The sequence below is a fragment of the Vipera ursinii genome, assembly GCF_947247035.1.
Source record: "Vipera ursinii genome assembly, chromosome: 7".
In the NCBI taxonomy this organism is placed as follows: domain Eukaryota; kingdom Metazoa; phylum Chordata; class Lepidosauria; order Squamata; family Viperidae; genus Vipera; species Vipera ursinii.
Genome location: NC_139521.1, coordinates 63,925,042 through 63,942,928, shown reverse-complemented (window position 1 = coordinate 63,942,928; position 17,887 = coordinate 63,925,042). Strand labels below are relative to the sequence as shown.

Genomic DNA, 17,887 nt, shown 5'->3' with positions numbered 1-17,887 from the left:
TGTACTTTATTTATTAACATTTAAGATGTAATCCATAATGAATTAGGAAGATGTTTTAACATTACAGGTAAAGAGAAACTGAAGTCAAGCTCAATTCCTTATACAAGTACAAGCAGTTTTCTTGGGGGGCAGTTATGATAACGATTTTAAAGAAGACCTGCTTCTTTTATTGTCTAGAATGACTTAAAAATTTAAAACAAAAAAAACCCTTAACTAGACATCAACACTAACCTGTTGCACATTAGTGGAGAACTGTATAGAAAAAAATAAACTCTCTTTAATTTCTCACCATGAAAGTGTCAGGTGAACTTTGAATAGCCTCTTCATTCCTGGTTGATTGCCAAGTGAAAGTGTTTTCACCTACCAGCATTCATCTTTGAAAGAAAAATCCAAACTCACTCCCCCTCTTTTTCTTTCCTTCACTGCCTTTTTCTGTCCCAGCAACATTTTTTTTAATTTCAAATCTGTAGAAAGATAACTTACCTGCAAACAAAGATACACTCAAGTCCTACTGCCAGCATTTCTGCAGACTTACAAATGATACAGTAAGATGACGACCAGTTCTCTTATCTCCGCTGTGCAGGATGGCGATAACTAAAATAAATATCTGGCTATGAATCTCTTTCATCATGAAATTTTTTCTCCTGGGAGAATCAGTTTTGCTCTTTTCCTTTAGAGCAGCAGTATTATTTTTTTATTCTGCAGGGGAGGGGAAAAAAAGCAACAGAGGCTCTGCCTTTTAAATATGTAACTCACAGTAAATTCACAATAATGAATCTCTAATCATTGTCCTCCTAAATAGGATTATTCTGCTTTCTTTTAACCTGCAGAGGTTCTTCTGACATATTAATTTGCTTTTTAAAAATTTTATAGTGTTCATCCTCTTGATATATATATATATATATATATATATATATATATATATATATATATATATATATATATATATATATATATATATTGTGTGCAAAAATATATTAAATTAACACTTGCAACTTAGAGCTAAATATATGAAGAGCTATATTTCCAAATAGGCAAGGCCAAGTCTCTACATAAGGAATGAAAGGCTAAAAAAAGAGTGGAATGAAAAAATAAAGTTAAATATCAGCAGAGCCATCTTTTAAAACAGAATTTCTCCAACCCCCAACCATGAAATCAATCTCACTTTTTCATTACAGGAAATTCTCAATTTATGATCACAGTCATGACTGGAATTTCTATCATTTTGTGAGGCAGTTGTTAAATGAGTGTCCAATTTTACAAACTTTTAACAGGTTAAGCAAATCATCACAGTATTAAGTGAATCATGTCATTAAATGAATCCACCTTCCCCCATTAACTTAGCTTGTCAGAAGCCAGTTTGCAAAATTATAAATGGTGATCATGTGGTCCAGGATGCGGCAACGTGGCAAGTACACACTACAACAGTCGTAAGTGTGAGGTCCAGTCATAAGTCACTCTTTTCAACCCCATGATAACTTTGAACGGTCATTAAATTAATGGCTGTAAATTGAAGACTACATGTATTTTCATTTTTATAAGTTGGTCATTGTAAACTTGTTGTATAAACACAATTTATTGTGATTTATTCAGAATATTACAGTTACAGAAAACATGGCTTAGCATATGTGAAGTAGGTTAGTATTGTATATTAAAATTAAATTTCTTAGGAGCCTGGATGTATGGCTGGGTGGGGGGAAACATTTTCCAAGTTCTACTATGCATTCAGCTTTAAAGTATCAAGAGATACTACTTATTTATATCACTATTAATGTTTTCCAATACCTATTTTAGAAAAAGAATGTAGAGAGGAATAAAGATTTCATTATGTACATCATCGGCATTATGTACATCACCTTGGGTAAAGAAGAGGCAGTTGGGCTTTGCTTTAAGTTATAGAAGCAAGACCGTTCATCTGGTCAAGGCTAGGAGATGCCACAATTATCCTCCGTCAAATGCTGCAGGGTCCTTGGTGCTATCCGAGCTTGGTTGTTTCCTTGCAGACATCTCATTATCAAAATAGGTAACATCATCAGTGCACATCATCAGTGAAATGCTTCCCATCACTCTGAACCTCTTAGCCAGCCATTCCAATAGCCAGAATATGCTGCTGAACATGCATTGCACTGCACGTATTTTCTCCTATCTGACTGGATGTTTACAGTGGTGAAAAGGGTATCACTGGAAAACCTGAAAGACCAGGTTTACAGATCATCATGAAGAAAAAAAAAAGGTTGATTAGAGTTGGCCATGATTTGATGGCACGTAAGTATAGAAACAAGCAAGCAAGCTATATATTGCCTTAGTTTTCACAGACTCACAAGCCAATTAGGTCTACGGTTGAATACTAACTTGATTGATAGTCTGTGGATACAGAGCAATGAAATGACAAAGTTCTAATTGTGACAAAGAATTCCATATTTTAGCATATCCTTATAAAGAAAGGTCCCTGTGTATTTACTCTGCCAGTCATTGCCAACACGAGGGGGGGTGCTCATCTCCATTTCAAAGCCATTGAGATAGTGCTGTCTGAAGGCATTTCCATGGTCATGTGGCCACCTAAGTGGTACCTACTTGCATTTGCATGCTTTCAAACTGCTAGGTTGGAACTGGGGCGAGGACGGGAGCTCACCCTCTCACCTGGTGCTCAGGTCTTGAACCTGGGCTCCCAGCTTTCCCGCCGACAAGCCCAGCATCTTAACTGCTGAGCCACCACATCACCCAGCATATCCTTATGCTTTATTTAAATGGCTCTAGTACACTATATCCTTTTTCTATCCTTAATGGTTAGCTCATTCTCCAGACAACAGTTTGAGTTCAAAAATGCCATGCCAAACAATTTCCTCTTTCATCTCTTTAGTGCTTAGGCTCTATCCAGCAGTAATGTATCCCAGGGATGAAGTACATGAGCTCAGGCAGAACAGTGCCCAGCTACTGTATATGCAAATTCGTATGTAATTATATATTTCCCTCATGTTACAAACACATTTGTCCCATATTAAAGGTTGGAAGATATCTCCCATGTATGCATTAAGTCTAGCATCACATTCCTATGAATATTTAAATATCTATTTGCCTCAAGTTTTGACAACATGCATCTTTTTCTTCAAATAAACAAGTCTTTTGATGTCTCTTGCTTTAAAATGTTGTTGCCAAGTAGCACTGGGAATCAGATCTCTTTCACAGATTACTTTCTACGCATCCGACAGCTAGAACTGCCTCCTTTTTGGTTTGTGTTAAAAATACTTATATTTGCCAAATGCATATGGATTCGAAGATGCTATTATTTTGGAGACTGTAATCTTCTACATCTCATATGATCTTTATTAACATCTAACATACAGTCTCAGAGATTTATGCAGTCAGTAATAAATGTCAGCAGTTCTTAGGTACAACTTGAAAATCTCTCTCTGTGGGGTGTTTGCTGTAACTGTATCAAAATGTTCTAAACAATTATACTCTGAAATGATAAGGAAACCCATTATAATGCAAATTGGTCTGCCGTTTTTGTGACAAATTGCTCTATGTTCTTGTAAGAAAAGGATTTGCACATTATCTCCTATTAAATTAGGCTTTCTAATTTAAACTAAATATGATTACATTTCAGTTTGTGTTTCAAATAATTATTTCTGAAAGAAGACACAAGAAGTACATGACTTCAAAAGTCGGTGTTTTCTTTATGGCACACACATACACACCGTTAGACACCAAACATTAGATGAAATGTTTTTATCAGGTGCAGGGGGTTGGACTAGAAGAGCTTCAAGATCCCTTCTAACCCTGTTATTCTGTTAAAATTAGTCCTACTAAGAGAGAGAAAATTCACAGTGACAGGAAAACAGTGTTCTGAGCCTTCAGTAACATATAAATGTGTCTTAAGTATTATAGACACTGAGGAAAGATAATTGTTTTTCTTATATATTAATTCATACTGATCATTAAAATTCTGTGAGAAGGCTCTAGCGATAAGATACTAGAAAAGAATATGCATGCACTTCTCACTTAACAACCACAATTTGTCTCTCAATTTTGGTTCTAAGTCATTGTGATTGTTAGCAGGCATCCTTATCAGGTATCAATTTTTCAACTATTTTTACAATGGTCGTAAAGCAAGTCATTGCAGTCATTAAGTGAATTACATAGTAGTTAAGTGGATGTATAATCACAAACGGCCATTTTTGCCATTTCTGAAAAAGCACTGGGAATCACCAAAAACATGTTGCAAATTACTGTCACATGACTGCAGGACACTGCAACCAGCTGGTTACCATAGTCCAAAATGTGATCATGTGATTGGGGAGCACAGCACTTATGACTTTGTGTGGGGAAAAAAGTACTTTGTCTCTATATAATCTCTGAGATCCTGGACGGCTGTCCTAAAAGGCCAAGTATTTCAAGTAGTCTCATTCTTCATGCCATAAACACTTTTGTCATTTGCAGAAACAAATAATTTGTTCAGACATCGACCTTACCTTCATATTAAGGATTCCATTTTCACCAAGTTTAATTTCCTCTTATTTGTTATCCCTTTAAGTATATATGATTTCTGGCTAAGGGTGGTTTCATATATAACCAGGAAATTCAGGAGACTTTCAACACCTGATCCCACTGATGATGCTTTGTTGAAGTGTGAGCTTTCCAATATGCACTACCAGGGCTTTTTTTCCTCACAGAATGCTCAGAACGGAGTTCCGGCACCTTTTTTGGATGGAACCTTGTAGGTTAGGCAAGGCAGGTTGTATGACATGTGTGAGTTCTGGCACCTTTTTCTTTTACAAAAAAAGCACTGTGCACTACTATAGGCATCTCCATGATAAACTAGATACGGGACATCCAGATTCCTTCCTTCCTTCCTTCCTTCCTTCCTTCCTTCCTTCCTTCCTTCCTTCCTTCCTTCCTTCCTTCCTTCCTATATGTCCACGCAATTCACAACTGGTGATTCTGGGCAGCTTACAAAAGTAAAAACCCACAGTACAAAAAATCATAAATTCCCCATCCCAGGGTGGCAACAAAGACCAGCCACTTGACCAGCTCTGTATCCCCAGGCCTGCTGAAAGAACCACATCTTCTATGCATTCCAGAAAAGCATCAAGGTGGGAACAATATTCCACAGAGCAGGAGCCATCACATCTTGTTCTCACTAGATGTACTTGTCTAATAGACCCAGAACATACCCTGCCTGGTGGGCCAAGCAGATGGAACTCAATAGAGTCAGAGCTTCAAATAACCTGGCTCCAACCTGTATTGGGCTTTAAATAACCAGCACCTTGAATGGGAACCAGAAGCAAATCAGCAACAGAGCAGCTCCTACAAAAGGGGTGACACATGCACAACTCTAGATTTGTGCAAAACTGCTGAATTTTGAACCAATTGTAACTTCTGGATAGTCTTCAAGATTTATCTCTATTAAGCTGTTGAAATAGGCCTCTACTTTTGGTCATAGGTATGTTTTAGAGTGGGAGAAGTTGGTGATATCTCCGTTGCTCTCTTTCCTCAATTTCTCCCTTTGTCACTGTTTTCCCAGCACATAAAACCTACAAAATAACTCTTGCCCTGGATTTTGGAGAGAAGGGTTAATTTTCTCTTGCCTGGCATCCTGTGTCTTTCGCAAATTGAAATGTGGTTAATAGCTTATTAAAAGCTAGTGTAATATTTGAAATCCAACAGAGTTACGCTTGAAGTCCATAGATTGTTCTGGGATAACCTGAACAGGAAGGGAAGAAATACATAATTTGATACATCTTGATTGTTTTCTATCATTGATTGGATAGCCACTGCAGTATGGTGTTTGTCAAGCATGTCCAATATTCAATCTTCTCTATAAATCCAAAATTTCCAGTTCTCTTGTATTACTGTACAGCGAATTGTGTAGTATGTCTCAGACACAGTAAAGATAAGGACCAGCAGGTGGTGCATTTCATGCTTGTATTAACAGTAGAGTATTATGTTTAATTACTACAATGTCTTTCTTTCCCAGCTGTAAAATGTAATAGTCAGAATGTCAGCAATTGCATTTGCAAGGGGTAGTCATTATTATAGACAGCATGCTTTGGCTTTTGTTCTTTCAATTTGCAACAGAAACACCAAGTGTATATTTAAAAAGTGTGAAAGGCTTTTGCGATGCATGAAAACTCCTTATGTTTCTGTAAATTAGTGTAATTTTAGTTATTGTGTAAATGCATTGCCATCATGACTGAATTGCCCTTTCTTCTTAATCAGAAAATGCAAGCAAGAAACTCATTTCTGTTATCTTCATAAAATGATCTTTAGATAGTAAGTCTTTTATGATGGGATAAAGCTTACTGGAACAATACAGATAGAATAATAGGTTGAAAAGAGTTCATGGTCACCATGACAACCATGGACATAACCAACTTACAAGGGGACCTTATGCACATGATCTGTTTTTTGGTCTCAGCGCAGACACAACATGATTAGAAAGTGGAGGTCATCAAGTTCTGGTTCTTATCATGAACCAATCACTCTGATTTCTGCAGAAAAGGAAAAGTACTTATTAGATTTATCTGCGTGAGGTGCTTAATGGACTCAGAGAGTGTTGGAAAATTTTCTGGTGGGCAGTTTGATTGAGACTGTAGTTGCCCATTGGAATAATGAGGAAATAAGGGTACTTGATGGGATTGCCCTGATACAACCTCTTCCCTCTCTCAGATCTCTTGCAGTTCCTTGGATTATTGAAGAGCTGAGAGAAATGAAGAGACACCTAACTATCATAGAGATAGTATCACAACATTTTGTAGAATGGGGAAAACAAAATGTTAATTTTTGGCACTCCAAAACTGATACCTCCATCATGCACATAGATAGTCCTGGTAAAGCTTTACAAGAATCAAAATTTGAAGAATAAATTCATTGAATAGATATGGAAGAGACAGAATCTGTGGACTGTCACATTTGATGAACTAATTTTCAGCAAACCCTGCTAATGTCCAATGCTGAAGAACAGAAATCTGTGGTTCCTCTGCTGTTTCCTCCATTCAAATATTATTATTCAAATAATATTTTTTTAAAAAAATATTATTTTTCATTCCCTGTGCTAAAGTGTATTGTTAAATAATGAAATATTATATTGATTTCCTCATGTTTGAGATGGAAGTTAAATGCAGCTATTACTAAATTTATGGTAAATTTATGTAGTTTTACCTGTGTCTTCAAAGTTCTGTTGCTATTTTGGACAATAGCAGCAGCAGAAGCAGTAACAACAACATTAAACTTGGAAGGGACCTTGAAGGTCATCTAGTCCAACCCCCTGCTAAGGCAGGAAATCCTATACCATTTCAGACAGATGGCTGTCCAGTCTCTTCTTAAAAACTTCCAGTGTTGGAGAATTCACAACTTCTGGGGGCAGGTTGTTCCACTGATTAATTGTTCTAACTGTCAGGAAATTTCTCATTAGTTCTAGGTTGCTTCTCTCCTTGACTAGTTTCCCTTCATTGCTTCTTGTCCTACCTTCAGGTACTTTGGAGAATAGCTTGACTCCCTCTTCTTTGTGGCAGCCCCTGAGATATTGGAACACTGCTATCATTTCCCCCCTCGTCCTTCTCTTTATTAAACTACACATACTCAATTCCAGCAACCGTTCCTTATATATTTTACCCTCCAGTCCCCCAATCATCTTTGTTGCTCTTCTCTGTACTCTTTCTAGAGTCTGGATGCAGTATTACAGGTGTGGCCTTACCAAGGCATTTTAAAGTGGTATTAATACTTCACGTGATCTTGATTCTAGCACTCTGTTAATGCAGCCATTAATGTCTCCTTTTTAAAAATACAGATATGTTTGTCCAGTGCTTTTTTTTGTAAAAAAAAAAAGTGCTGGAACTCACACACATCATACAACTCGCCTTGCCTACCCTACAAGGTTCCATCCAAAAAAGGTGCTGAAACTCCATTCTGGGCGTTTTATGACAAAGAAAAGCCCTGTGTTTGTCCTTGATCTAATTTCATGACTTATGTTAACCTTCCTCATTGTTTTAACAATGTTTGGACACTCTTAAATATTGACATAGTTTCTCAAGAGCACATTATAACTGTTTCTTTCACTAAAAGTATCATTTTTCATTTTTTTTCTCCTTCTGTCCTTGGTAATATTTGTTTCTCTGTAGTGAGGGGAACCTTTTAAACTTTTATGCCCATCGTTTACTTTTTTGCTGTTTAGATCTAACAAATATTAAACTGTGTTTACCATTTCAGTAACAGTATTAACTATCCATAGTTGTTTCTTCCTTGTGCCACAAATCAGTATCTTCTTAATATGCCACTTTTATTTATTGAATATATATAAAGGCCTTGGGATGAGCATGTAAGAATGTATGAGTACCTATTTAAAGAGAGTTGTGAAATTACATGATACGCAAGGTATTTTTTATCAATTTTTACTTGGAAATAAATCATGCTAATTTCAGTGGAGCTCTTCTTCTTCTTCTTCTTCTTCTTCTTCTTCTTCTTCTTCTTCTTCTTCTTCTTCTTCTTCTTCTTCTTCGTCTCCTTCTCCTTCTTCTCCTCCTCCTCCTCCTCCCTCTTCCTCTTTTCCTCTTTTCATATTTCATTTCTACTCAGAGAAATTTACTAAAACTTTTTCCTGGGTTTATAATTCCAAGGTCTTTGTTGTGTATTTTTAGGCTAGTAGTTAATGTTTTGCCTGAAAACCCTATGGACAGTACCAAAAGGCAAAACGATATGACGCTGGAAGATGAGCCCCTCAGGTCGGAAGGCGTCCAATATGCTACTGGGGAAGAGCAGAGGGCTAGTACTAGTAGCGCCAGAAAGAATGAAGCGACTGGGCCAAAGCCGAAAGGACGCTCAGCTGTGGATATGTCTGGTGGTGAAAGGAAAGTCCGATGCTGTAAAGATTTTTTCTCCATAGGAACCTGGAATGTAAGATCCATGAATCAAGGAAAGCTGGACGTGGTCAAACAAGAGATGACAAGACTGAACATCGACATCTTAGGTATCAGCAAACTAAAATGGACATGAATGGGTGAATTTAATTCAGATGACCATCAGGTATACTACTGCGGGCAAGAATCCCTCAGAAGAAATGGAGTAGCCTTCATAGTCAATAAAAGAGTAGGAAAATCAATACTGGGATACAATCCTCAAAATGACAGAATGATCTCAGTTCGAATCCAAGGCAAACCATTCAATATCACAGTAGTCCAAGTCTATGCCCCAACCACCAGTGCTGAAGAGGATGAAATTGACCTGTTCTATGAAGCCCTACAGCACCTTATAGAAGTAACACCAAAAAATGATGTCCTTATCATCATGGGGGATTGGAATGCTAAAGTAGGAAGCCAAAAGATAACTGGAATAACAGGCAAGTTTGGCCTTGGAGTACAAAATGAAGCAGGGTACAGGCTGATAGAATTTTGTCAAGAGAATACGATGGTCATAGCAAACACTCTTTTCCAACAACCCAAGAGACGGCTCTACACATGGACATCACCAGACGGTCAACACAGAAATCAGATTGACTATATGCTCTGCAGCCAAAGATGGAGAAGCTCTATACAGTCGGTAAAAACAAGACCAGGAGCTGACTGTGGCTCAGACCATGAGCTTCTCCTTGCAAAGTTTAGGCTTAAACTGAAGAAAGTAGGGAAAAGCACTAGGCCACTCAGGTATGAATTAAATCATATCCCTGTTGAATATACAGTAGAGGTGACAAATAGATTTAAGGAATTAGATCTGATAGACAGAGTGCCTGAAGAACTATGGACAGAGGTTCGCGACATTGTACAACAGGTAGCAACCAAAACCATCCCAAAGAAAAAGAAATGCAAGAAAGCAAAATGGCTGTCTGAGGAAGCTTTGCAAATAGCTGAGGAAAGGAGGGAAGCGAAAGGCAAGGGAGAAAAACATAGATATGCCCAATTGAATGCAGAATTCCAGAGAATAGCTAGAAGAGATAAGAATGCCTTCTTAAATGAACAGTGCAAAGAAATAGAAGAAAACAATAGAATAGGGAGGACTAGAGATCTTTTCAAGAAAATTGGAGAGATGAAGGGAACGTTTAATGCAAAAATGGGCATGATAAAGGACCAAAATGGCAGGGACCTAACAGAGGCAGAAGAGATTAAGAAGAGGTGGCAAAATTACACAGAAGAACTATACAAGAATGAGCTTCACGTCCCAGATAATCACAATGAGGTGGTCACTGACCTCGAGCCAGACATCCTAGAATGTGAGGTGAAGTGGGCCTTAGAAAAGCTGAGCAACAACAAAGCTAGTGGAGGTGACAGTATTCCAGCTGAGCTATTCAAAATCTTAAAAGACAGTGCAGTAAAAGTGCTACACTCAATTTGCCAGCAAATTTGGAAAACTCAACAGTGGCCACAGGATTGGAAAAGATCAGTTTACATTCCAATTCCAAAGAAAGGCAGTGCCAAAGAATGTTCAAACTATCGCACCATTGCACTCATTTCTCATGCTAGTAAAGTCATGCTTAAAATCCTACAAGCTAGACTTCAGCAGTATGTGGATCGAGAACTACCAGAAATACAGGCAGGATTTCGAAGAGGCAGAGGAACTAGAGATCAAATTGCCAACATACGCTGGATCATGGAGAAAGCTAGGGAGTTCCAGAAAAACATCTACTTCTGCTTCATTGACTATGCTAAAGCCTTTGATTGTGTGGATCATAACAAACTGTGGCAAGTTCTTAAAGAGATGGGAGTACCAGACCATCTTATTTGTCTCTTGAGAAACCTATATGCGGGTCAAGAAGCAACAGTGAGAACTGGACACGGAACCACTGATTGGTTCCAAATTGGGAAAGGAGTCCGGCAAGGCTGTATACTGTCGCCTTGCCTATTTAACTTATATGCAGAGCACATCATGAGAAAGGCAGGGCTAGATGAATCAAAAGTTGGAATTAAGATTGCCGGAAGAAATATCAACAACCTAAGATACGCAGATGATACCACTCTAATGGCAGAAAGTGAAGAAGAACTAAAGAGCCTCTTGTTGCGGGTGAAGAAGGAGAGTGCAAAACTTGGGTTGAAACTTAACATTAAGAAAACCAAGATCATGGCATCTGGCCCTCTCAATTCTTGGCAAATAGATGGGGAAGAAATGGAGGTAGTGACAGATTTTGTTTTCCTGGGCTCCAAGATCACTGCAGATGGGGACTGTAGCCAAGAAATTAAAAGACGCTTGCTCCTGGGGAGGAAAGCCATGGCAAATCTAGACAGCACACTAAAAAGCAGAGACATCACCCTGTCAACAAAAGTGCGTATAGTCAAGGCTATGGTCTTCCCAGTTGCAATGTATGGCAGTGAAAGTTGGACCATAAGAAAGGCTGAGCGCCAAAGAATTGAGGCCTTTGAACTCTGGTGCTGGAGAAGACTCCTGCGAGTCCCTTGGACTGCAAGGCGATCAAACTGGTCAGTCCTAGAGGAGATCAATCCTGACTGCTCTTTAGAAGGCCAGATCCTGAAGCTAAAACTCAAATACTTTGGCCACCTAATGAGAAGGAAGGACTCACTGGAGAAGAGTCTAATGCTGGGAAAGATCGAGGGCAATAGAAGAAGGGGACGACAGAGAATGAGGTGGCTGGATGGAGTCACTGAAGCAGTAGGTGTGAGCTTAAATGGACTCCAGAAGATGGTAGAAGACAGGAAGGCCTGGAGGAATGTTGTCCATAGGGTCGCGATGGGTCGGACACGACTTCGCAGCTAACAACAACAGTTAATGTTAGTCTTTACAAGAACACACCAATGAGTCTTATTACAATTTAAAAACGGTCTTATAACAATTTAAACAATAAAAATAGGACATAGTGTTTAGACTATAGCCATTCTGCGTCTAAAAGCTTTCAGAAGATTAAATGAATTTCCATTTCCCCAAAGAGCATGGTCCTTCAACCTAGGGATTCTGGAAGTGGCTGTGTAAACACATCCAGAGGGCATAAACTTTTCTCATTTGTTTTGATTTGGTTGCTGCTGGATGGGCTAGCTTTAGACGGTGGCTGGTTCGATTGTTTGTTGCAAGCCCTATTGCGGTTTTTATTTTCTGTAATGGAAACTGCTGATGATTTAACATGTTTTGTGAGCCTGGCCAACTGTGGCAAATTCAGCATGCCATGGTTAATCAAATCTTGGCTTCCTGTCATCTGTGAATTCAGTAACGTGACTAACCAAAAGTGTCTATATGTAGTTTTTTTTGTTTAAGATTCAGTCCTAAGCCTCTAATGCTGATGGCTGTAGAGATTAAAATGGTATATTGTTGACTTTCAACAATCTCTGATGGCAGAGAGCAGAGCCATGATGATATTTCATTTCTTCCCAGCTCTATTTATTTGTCTAAGGTCCTCCATGATCCTAGCTCACTTATTTTAATTGGTGCTGTCCACTTAAATGGAATAACGTGCTAGTGCTTTGCATTCATTCATTCATTCATTCATTCATTCATTCATTCATTCATTCCTTTACAGTCTTTGCATAACTATTATGTTTTTATGCTTCCAGACAACACCATATGAAGTGTTTATGACTATGGCTTTGAAGTCAGAACAGTTTCATCCTTTAGAAAGCTCAGTAGATAGAAGAAATAATATACCTTACTTGGCTTCATGCCAGGCTAAGATGCCAGGCAGTTTGTGTCCACATTGTCTTATCATGTTCTCTGAACCAGATCATACATTAGGCCACAAATCATTTTAATTAGTTGGATGTAGATTTTACATGAACTACACAATTATCTTTTGTTAGCCCAGGTTTATCCTTAAACATGTTATATGATTTTAAGCATTATGCACTTAATCATTTTTCCTTTCTGCTTTCTGTAACAATATATTCTGAAGTGGCTGTGAACAGACACAAAATGTGTACCACCACATTAAGCTGTCATCCTTGACTTGGTTGAATATGCTTTTTCAGAGGTTTAGTCTGAGTTATAGTAGCAAGCTGATTCTCTTATATCATCCTATAATATTTATACATATGTATGAAAAGCAAGGAATTAGAACAACTGTTTATTTATTGCTGCTTATCTATGGCTTCTGACAGTAATATAAAGCAGTAGTCAAGGTGCTCCTCGGTTTGAAAAAGGAGAGTTCTTTTCTATTTGTGAATGCTTCATCCAGTTTATAAGTTAAAATAAATTTAGAGAGCACTCTTAATGAAGCTATTGAAAACAATTTGCTTTTACAGGCTATAGATATATATTTTAAGGAAAGACCAGATGACTCTTTTAAGAGACTGCTAATAACTGCAGATTGATTAACAAATTAAGAGTGTAGACCTTTATTTCTCAACTCAGAAGTGTTTTTAAATTAAATACCACTAATTCTTAGATAAATGTGTGCAGAATTGCAGGCTTAGCTTTGTGTCCTAATATGAACAAATAATAATTACAGTGAGCTTAAATATTTAATTTTGGGGGGTCGGTGTCTGTACTTTTTTTGTATGTAACATAACAATTTTATTCTGTTTCAAGCCACTGAGAATTTGTTAGATTCTAACAGGGAGAAATTGGAAGGATGGATTGTAGTAATAATTTAAATAATAAAAACACCAGCTGCCTGCAATTAGTGCAGGTTCGAGTCCCACCAGGCTCAAGGTTGACTCAGCCTTCAAATCCTTCTGAGGTAGGTAAAATGAGGACCCAGATTGTTGGGGGCAATAAGCTGACTTTGTAATAATGCCGCTTGGGGGGGGGAAAGCCCTAATAAGCAGGCATATACATAGAATTAAGGCTATTGCTAAGCACATTGATTTGTGCTTAGATTGTAAACCGCCCTGAGTCTTCGGAGAAGGGCGGGATATAAATGGGATTAAAAAACAAAACAAAACAATTACATTAATCAATGTGCATCAATGAGAAAATATTTCATTGTATGTATTTCCAAATAGTCTACTTGCTTAAACTTTATATATCACTACATAGCAAAAAAGCCAAATTGAAATTTAGGCTATTCAAAGTTTAGATTGAATCTCATCAACAGAGCGTTCATTTCAGAAGTCACTACCTTCTTTGATAGATTATGACATTTCATGCATTTGCTCTTTAAGTGATTCAGGTTCACAGTACAGTAGCCTTCCCCCCCAAGAATTCAGTGATTTGGAACAACTTTGTGGGTCTTTTCTCCTGAAATTGACTGTTGGAATAAAAATAACCTAGTGTGAAAGAGTGTACTGAAGCAAGGCATGGTGTTTGTGTGAAAATTGTCCTATTACTTGTTCTCATGAAAGAAATTGTCTGGAGAGTGGGCAGCTTCCTGCAGAGAATCTTTCGTCTTTATTCTGAGAAGGAGCGTAGGTATGAAGAATGTGTCCTTTCTTGCCAAAGGTCACCTTTATGCTAGTGTTAGACTCTACCTTATATTGGGGGAAAAATGCCTTTGTGCAATCTGATATTATAGAAAAGGACCATGACCTTGAATTCATATAAATAAGGTAGCTTCTGACTTGGGGAACGCTTTTGATGGGCTTTTGATGCAGAAGTTTTAATTGACAATAATAGATGGAAGGAGATTGACATTCCTTTTTTGTATATATTTTATTGGTATTTTTTTAACATAGCATAAATCATTCAGTAATTTGTAAACAGTATGTTGTCTGGGTAACATTTATAAGACCATCTTTAACAATTGATTTCTATAATTTATATTCCATATGTTAATTTCAATTGATTTCCCCTTGCCCCAAAGTATCTTTCTTTGCAAACATTACATTAAAACAGAAGTCTTGAGATCAATCTAGGCCACAGGTCTGCAACCCGCAGCTCCAGAGCCGCATGCGGCTCTTTCAGCCGTCTCCTGCGGCTCCCAGTCCTCTGCCATGTGCAGTCAAAAAAAAAAAAAAAGTGGGACTAAAAAAGTTCAACCAATCAATTCAAATATGCAGGGTAGGTGCATATCTCGCCTTGGCTCCACTCTTTAGTCAAACCCTGTTCTGCGCATGCCCGCATGTACGCTCATGTGTGCACTTTTTTTGCGGCTCCCAGTTTTTCCTTTTGTGAGGGAACCGGTTCCGAGTGGCTCTTTCACTGTTTCAGGTTGCTGACCCCTGGTCTAGGCCATCAGTTTTGTACAGTATAGTTAACTGGTTAACTAAAAGAAGGCTCATATTTTTTTTTCATAAATAATAATTAGAAGCAAATTCACCATATTGTATTAGTTAAGATAGGTAAGAACAGGTTATTAAAAGCTTTAAACAGCCACAAGGTATATCTTAGTAGAAATAATTTACTTTTTTAAGGAGGGTTTAGGTTTGAGGCTGTGCATTCTCTCCCCTTTATCATTACATTTGTACTCAAAATTTTAATATAGCTTGATTTGACAGAGCTAATATCTCTAATAGTAGCAACACAGGCAAAACAGATTGTGCTAAATAGCTTAAATTACACAAAGGTGGATGATGACACAGTGCTGCAGGTTGAAAGCCGAATGTAAAGCACCTGGAATACTTGACATTAATATTCTCTGTTGTCACATTATTCTTATAGAGGTATTTATTCTCTCTCTTTTGGCAGACATGGGACAGAAAAGGTTAATAGACTTTCTTAATGGTTTCCTCACTGATGCATTTTCTCTATTCAAAAAGAACCTAAATCAACCTTGAAGATAATACAGTACATAAAAATAAATAAAAATCTTTAAAGAAAACATAAAGTTGTGCCATATCAGTTGTCTGTCAACTTTTTCAGGTAAGACAATCAACATTTCATAGCATAGCTAAGGGTGCCATAAAAAAGGTTAATCCTCCTATTAGGGCCCCTCATCTTGAAGCTATACATTTTTTAAAAAAAGTATTCACTGATGTAAGAACAGTGTTAGAATGAAATATCCATCAACCCCATTGGTTCTTTGCTACAAAATATAATTTCTGAGCTTGGTTACAGTATTTACTGATGCTCAAATTTTGACAAAAAATCTTGGTTGATTTATTTATTATCTTCCTGATATTACCCAAGTCAAAGTTAACTCTTGGTTATTTAATATCTCCTCCCTCTCCCTCCCTCCCTCCCTCCCTCTCTCTCTCTCTCTCTCTCTCTCTCTCTCTCTCTGACTCCTCCTCCTCCTCTCTTTCCCACCTCTCTCTTTGTCCCTCTTCCCCCCTCTTTCTCTCTTTCTTCTTCTTCTTAGTGTACCTTAACAGCCATAACCTCTCTAAATGATCTCTTATTAAAATACTAATTAGGTCCAGTACTGTATCTCTAAGCCTAAATTTGCTGGGCTAGATGCTCCTACCTGCTAAGACCTTTTTATTGTTACAACTTTTAATAAGGGATACGAGCAACTATCCCCCCTTGTTCCTTTTCCTTGCAAAGGTTGATATAAATATCTGCTATTACACCATTCAAAAGCAGATTAATCACAGTATTGTGGCCTTATGTTCTCATATAATTTTTCCTGAAGTTCATTCACCTGCATGGAGCATGATTACGAGAGAGGAACATTTTATGTGAACAGTGTTGTTGGGGGTAAGATGGAGAAAGAGAAATTGGCAATAATAAAGAGGAAGGTCAGAGACAAAATTGCTTAAATAGGGTTCACAAATATAGGAGCACAATAGCAAATATTATTTCTGTGGGAGTAGCCAGTTCAGCCTATTGCAGCAAAAACAAGGAGTTCTGTGGCATTTCAAAGACAAATTTGACATGAGCTTCTCATCCTGCAATAGAAGTTTATGTCTTAGGAAGAAGAAGAGAAAAAAAGGAAAGAAAAACATTTCCCTGCTGGTTTGGAGATATTGCTACTTCTAATGCTGAGCCAACAAAGTGCTCTGATTCATTTTTTGCCTATTTTCTCAACAATTCAGGCCAAACCAAACTGAAGAAAGTTTTGAGGCTCTTGAGGCTTGAACTTTGATTGAAGTTCAGGTGCCAGATGCATCAAAGATAGGGCTTCATAGGTTATTTTAATTTTTTAAGAGCTGCTCACAATACAGGAGAGCAGCTCATAATACAATAACACACAAGAGGGCAAAACCATGTTCTCCTCATTTTGTTTTCTTGTTTGAAAAGGTAGTTGAAGTTGAAAGTGTAAGCCATCCATACAACTGTTTGTCCTCACCATATGACAGTTACATTTTCAGCTGCCTGGTTTAAAATAGGAAAAGGAAGCAAGTGTTCTTGATCTCTTTTTCATGTACACAAAAGCTTACACATGAGATATTTTACAGGCAAGGTACTTGTCAACTCTACAATGAACCTGGCTGCAGCCATCTTGCTTGTTCTACGTTGCCACAAAGATGAGAGGGGGTGCGGAGGAAACTTCTAGCCTCGGAGTTCTGATTTATTTGGTCTCGTCTATCGGAACCTTCTGCCAACCTAGCAGTTCGAAAGCACGTAAAAATGCAAGTAGAAAAATAGGGACCATGACGGTGGGAAGGTAACAGCGTTCCGTGCGCCTTTGGCGTCTAGTCATGCCGGCCACATGACCACGGAGACGTCCTCGGACAAGCGCTGGCTCTTCGGCTTTGAAACAGAGATGAGCACCAGCCCCTAGAGTCGGAAACGACTAGCACGCATGTGCGGGGCAACCTTTACCTTTACCTTTTTTATCAGAACCATGACAGTACTACAGATTTTATATTCTAATGTTTTTTTCATGGAGAAGATTGCCTAAAGGTTGGGATCATAATTCAGGCCATCAACAATCTTTTATTATTATTTATTGTTTTATCATAGAAAACAAACAACAAAACAGTAAAACAAACAAACAAAATGAAACAAAAGCATACATACATCCAGGGCTTTTTTTCTCATAGAACGCTCAGAACGGAGTTCCGGCACCTTTTTTGGATGGAACCTTGTAGGGTAGGCAAGGCGGGTTGTATGACATGTGTGAGTTCCAGCACCTTTTTCTTTTACAAAAAAAGCACTACATACATCAACAATCATTTTTGAGAAATAGTTCTATCCC

General features: G+C 37.9%; 1 protein-coding gene across 3 annotated transcripts in view; it reads left to right on the top strand.

Moving 5' to 3' along the window:
* CCSER1 (coiled-coil serine rich protein 1) overlaps positions 1 to 17,887 on the top strand; it is a 770,064-nt gene that overhangs the window by 314,223 nt on the left and 437,954 nt on the right. The window lies entirely within an intron of this gene.